Consider the following 5,655-nt stretch of genomic DNA (forward strand, 5'->3'; position numbering starts at 1 on the left):
CCCATGGTCTGCCCAGGAGCCAGGCAGACGCCCCAGTTGTTGAACTTTTAAACTGATTTCACAGTAGCATTCAAACGATATCAGATGATTTCACTGTCAGCATTGATCATAAGGACTGAGTGCAAATTTGAACCTTAGGAGAACTGATAAAGTTGCTGATTCTATTTGAGCCAGGTCAAGGCACTGGTTGACCTGGCATCACGTGGCTGGATATGGTTCTGCTGAAGTTGTCTATGTATTTACGGCTATCCTCGTTTCTGGGCAAAGTTTATTTAAAGGAACCACTAATTTTTGCAGTTGAGGCTGCAGATTCATGTCTCCTGGTTTTCCAGCCATTGAACTTGCTAGGACACTAAGGTCAACAAAACTTCTCTGCAAGTTACATGTGGAAATGGACACTCAGTATTCACTCAGTTTTTGTTAGATACACACCTTTTTTTTTTTTTTTTAAGTTTATTTAAGAGATCTCTACGGCCAGTGTGGGGCTTGAACTCATGACCCCGAGATCAAAAGCCGCATGCTCTACCGACTGAGCCGGGTGCACCATTAGATACATTTTATTTTTTTATAGAATTTATTTATTTATCAGAGACAGAGAGAGAGAGAGAAAGCACAAGCAAGGGGAGGGGCAGAAGGAGAGGGAGAAGCAGATTCCCGCTGAGCAGGGAGCCCGCTGCGGGGCTCGATCTCAGGACCTGGGATCATGAGCTGAGCCAAGGCAGTAGCTTAACCGACTGAGCCACCCAGGCGCTCCAGATACATACTTTTTATTTTTTATTTCTTTTAAATATTTTATTTATTTGACAGAGAGAGACACAGCGAGAGAGGGAACACAAGCAGGGGGAGCGGGAGAGGGAGAAGCAGGCTTCCCGCCGAGCAGGGAGCCCGATGCGGGGCTCGATCCCCGGACCCCGGGATCATGACCTGAGCCGAAGGCAAACGCTTAACGACTGAGCCACCCAGGCGCCCGGGATACATACTTTTTAAAGCTCACTCTTGTTGAAAATTTATTGTGAAATAGAAAAATATTATAGAAAATGGTTAGTTACAGATTTCCACCACACCCTAAATGATAAAGCCACTGTAGCAAGAACATTTGGGGTTCCCTCTGTACGCAGCTCAAACACCCATCACCTAGGATTTCCTGCTGACCCCAGACAGCAGCCTCCACACCACCTCCCACCACCGGACAAAGCAGCACCTGTTCACAGCCACCCCAAGGGCTTGACAGGGACATGATCTGTTGGGTTTGGAAAGGGTCAGGCACAGAGAAGGTCACTGCTGGTCTCTTCTCAGCTTTAACAATGTGGTCAAGTGCGCACTCTGTCTGATGCACTCAGTACCAAATCGGGACAAGCTAGGGGTTCCCTAAGCTCATGTCTTCTCACTCTAATAAAAGTGGAAATAGTATCCTGTAACACATGACAGCTGGTGGGCAACGTCAGGGGGCGGGGCGCTGAGGTGACAGGCAGCACGGACGGTCCGGTCCAGGGCAGGTGTCACCATGGGAGGGTGGGGACAGACAGGGACAGAGGGAGCAAGACTTCAATCTGCTTTTTGTATTATTTTGAAACGTGTTATCTATTTGAAAAGGTAGACTCAAAAAAGAAAAAAGCAAGACATTAGGGGCGCCTGGGTGGCTCAGTCGTTAAGCGTCTGCCTTCGGCTCAGGTCATGGTCCTGGGGTCCGGGGATCGAGCCCCGCATCGGGCTCCCTGCTCGGCGGGAAGCCTGCTTCTCCCTCTGCCGCTCCCCCTGCTTGTGCTCGCTCTCTCGCTCTGACAAAGAAATAAAATCTTAAAAAAAAAAAAAGCCAGACGTTAAACTGTATCAAATGCCCAACATCTGTTCATTTAAAAAGAAAACCCGCCAGCCTATAATTTCTTTTTAAAACAATCAAAAATCTGAAGCTCCTCGAATGTGACTTGTAGTCAGTGAAAAAGAAAAAAAAATAAGGAAATTGTTTTATTATTCCAAATAAAATCTTTTTCAGCTTGCCGTAAAGGAAAAGGTTAGGAATGCGGTTCAACAAAGACATTTGGCCAAAAATGAGTGGTGAACATAAATGTTAGGACCATAAAAATTCACCTGTCAGACCTCCCTGCGGAGAGCACAGTGACCAAGGGGCCTAGTGGCCGTGCATTTACCACAACTGTTGCCAGGATGCCTTTGGGGTAGATTCCCAGAATCGGGATTGCTGGGCCAAAGGCCAACTTCTCAGGTGATCGTGCTGGATGTCACCAGACCCTTCCTGGGGGGTCGTGCGCTTCCACAGTGATAGCGAGTGCTTGTAGACCCACGGAATCACCAGTGCAGTTTGTTGTCACACCGTCGCTGAGAAACAGCATCTCAGTTAGTTTTACTTTGCATTTCTCCTATTAGGAGGGAGATTACTTTCATATAATTATGGACCCCTGGTGGCATTTTTTTCTCTGAATTGTCTGTACCTATTTCTTATTTGTGTGTGATTTGCTTTTACCTTTATGCATCCAGAATCCCCAGGCCCCAGATAAGAGTCTGGAAACGGTCGTGGCAGAATAGTGCTGTTCTTAACCATGGCTGCCCTTGGGCCATACCCAAGTCTTGAAGGCCCCGAAACGGTCCTAGCTCAGGGCGCTTGAAGCACGACTCCTACCGAGAGCCACTCAGCTCTTCTTCTGGGAGCCTGGCTGTCTGGCGGGCTGTAACTGGAACGTGTCCTTTGGCAAACATCTTTCATATGCATTGAGATTTAACAGTGGGGGAGTACCCTCTGCGCGAAGGGGAACCATGCTCCTTGCTGCAAAGTGAAAACATGTCAAGTCCTGCTCGCTGAGTCCTGGGAGGACCCGGTTTGTGGGCTTGGCAGGTGCTCAGCCAAGCCGACTGTGGGCTTAATGCCCCTGCCTGTGTCCCCAGCCCTGCTCTAGAATGCGTCCCCCCAGACTTGTTTTATCCCAAGTCCCATCCACAGAACAGAAAACCATCAGCTGCCAGGGGTCTGGAAGAGGTCAGCAGGTGTATCCAAAGCAAGCTCGCAGCCTCCCCAGGAAAGGCGTGGTGTTAGCTGAGCCAACAAATGAGACCTCCCTGTCTCGATGAGTCACTTGCCTGAGTGACATCCCCAGCTGGGTTTTCACAGCCAGGAAACAGCAGCTGCTGCCCTCGAACATTCCACACTGCTAACAGCAACTCTCTTCCCCGCCCCCCCCCCCCCCCCGCCGCCACTGTTTTCTGCCATTCTTCCTGAGAACCAAACATGCTTTCTCTTCTTGCATTATGTATACTTGAGGCTGCCTTCATGTTCTGAACTAGGCATTACTGGGGACACGATGTGCATATTCATAAAGGCTTTCTCTGAATTCTAAGCCAAAGCTTCAAGGTCAGAAGCAGCTAGACGCAGGTACGGTCGGGAAACACTCACTGTAGGTCACAGGATAAAGAAAAAGAAAAAGAAAGAAAAGAAGGAACAAGTTTTCTTGTTCCTAAACTGCACAATAGTCTCATGACACGAAGCGCAGGGCCGCTGGATGCCTGCATGCAGGTGAGCATCACTCCATTTCACAACTTCTTACTTGTGAATGCCAGTTGTTTGCCTAAAATACACACAAAGTCGATCGGAAACGCAACCAGCAAACAATTGCTCCATTCCTCAGAGCTCACAAAATAAAGACACTTTTCTCTCAACTCCAGGGGCTCAAAAGTTTTTGTTTTGCCACTAGGGAAGACAGATGTGCCCATGCCTGACTCAATGGAACCTAAAATCATGAAAAAATAGGTTTCTTTTCTTTTTTTTTAAAGATTTTATTTATTTATTTGAGAGAGAGAGAGAATGAGAGATAGAAAGCACGAGAGGGAAGACGGTCAGAGGGAGAAGCAGACTCCCTGCCGAGCAGGAAGCGCGATGTGGGACTCGATCGCGGGGCTCCAGGATCATGACCTGAGCCGAAGGCAGTCGCTTAACCAACTGAGCCACCCAGGCGCCCGAAAAAATAGGTTGCTTTTCGATTCAGTTTCTGCATCAGAGGTGGCTTTGTGGCCCAGAGTAACACACAAGGGATAGCCATTAACGTACCTACCGAGGGTTCTGCGTCATTTCACCTGGTGAACTAATACCACATGTTTTCGATATGTATCAATACCTTCAGGGGCGCCTGGGTGGCTCAGTCGGTTAAGCATCTGCCTTCGGCTCAGGTCATGATCCCAGGGTCCTGGGATCGAGCCCCGAATCGGGCTGCTTGCTTAGTGGGGCGTCTGCTTCTTCCTCTGCCCCTTCCCCTGCTTGTGCCCTCTCTCTCCAATAAATAAATAAATAAATAGTCTAAAAAAACACCATACATAAATGTGATGGGCGCTTAACACTGCTGAGATTTTAAGAAATTATCAACATTTTTCAAAAGGACACATGCTGAATTGTTTACCAATAGTTACCTTTAAGGAGTGGGTTTGGAGAAAGAGAGAACATTCATTTTTGTCTCTCTGTTTTATTTTATTTATTTATTATTATTTTTTAAGAGCACAAGCAGGGGGAGAGGCAGAGGGAGAGGGAGAAGCCGACTCCCCGCTGAGCAGGGAGCCCGATGCGGGACTCGATCCCAGGACCCCGGGATCATGACCTGAGCCGAAGGCAGACGCTTCACTGACTGAGCCACCCAGGCGCCCCTGGAGATTTTAATTGCCAAAAAGATGCCCACCGGTTATGGGGGGTGCTGAATAAATGAGCAAAGGATGGGACGATTTTGAGGGTGGGACAGTCTAGGAGGGCTTCCTGGCAGAGCCTGGGGAGGGAGAAGTCAGGGAAGCCCGAGCAAGGCTGTGCCTGAGCCAGGCCCCCCGCCGCGGCTTCAGTCCACACCCCCAGCTTCTGGCCTGTGGTCCAGCCCTGGGAAGCCTGCGGTGCACTTGAGCAAGGGACCACTGCCTGTTCTTGTTTATTCACTTGGCTGTTTCCTGGTTTGACACCTAGGATGGGAAAAAAGATAAAATAGCATAAAAGGGGCCATTTTCAGGTCCACTTGCTCTTCCCACTGGCTTCATATGAAGTACCTGTTCGGCTCCAATCCACTCCTGCAATGTGACTTTGGAGCCATTTGTGTTCTGGGAGGGAAACCATGATTTTAAGGTCTAGAGCGAGCTGGTGGTGCTTACAGTTGAGTTGGGCTCACTCTGATACAAGACTGTAGCACTTTCTTTCTGGGTCACTGATACGGATGAACCCAATCAGCACAGTTTTCTTTTTAACTTTGGGGACCTGTTTTAATTTTGTTCTCAGACACCATACCCTGAGGACGTTGATGAGTGGCACCCACAGTTTCTGGTCAGCTGCTTCCCTGTAGGGACCCTAAGAGGTCCTGCAGACCTTTGTGGGGCACCCAGGGCTGCCAGCATGGGAATGGGGTAGCAGCGCAGAGAACTGGCTTAGATGTGTGCTCACTCCCCACCACTAATGAGCTGGGAGGCCTGAACTGGGGTCCCGCGGTCTACACAGAGTGCCGCGGTCACCTCCGGCCTGGGGACTACCTTCCGGCGTCAGTGGTGCTGTCTCCGGCAAGGAGTGAAGGCCCGGGCCCATCTTGATGGCTTGGGCTGATGTCTGCTTCCCAGCTGTGGCGACTGGATCAGTCGGGCCCCAGAGGAGCCCCTCAGACGCCTCTCTCGGTGGCGGGCAGAGCGCGC

The 5,655-nt window shown here is 49.7% G+C and overlaps 1 long non-coding RNA gene across 1 annotated transcript; it reads right to left on the reverse strand.

Annotated features, from left to right (window-relative positions):
* Positions 1-4,447: 4,447 nt before the first annotated feature.
* Positions 4,448-5,655, reverse strand: LOC148162482 (uncharacterized). The gene is made up of 2 exons (XR_015766717.1): positions 5,500-5,655; positions 4,448-4,941 (listed from the first exon to the last, which is right to left on the reverse strand). It is a non-coding gene; the product is annotated as an uncharacterized LOC148162482 (long non-coding RNA).

This window comes from Eumetopias jubatus, unplaced genomic scaffold, assembly GCF_037043125.1.
Source record: "Eumetopias jubatus isolate StellerSeaLion01/CBP00866 unplaced genomic scaffold, mEumJub1_p1.0 scaffold_14, whole genome shotgun sequence".
Lineage (NCBI taxonomy): Eukaryota > Metazoa > Chordata > Mammalia > Carnivora > Otariidae > Eumetopias > Eumetopias jubatus.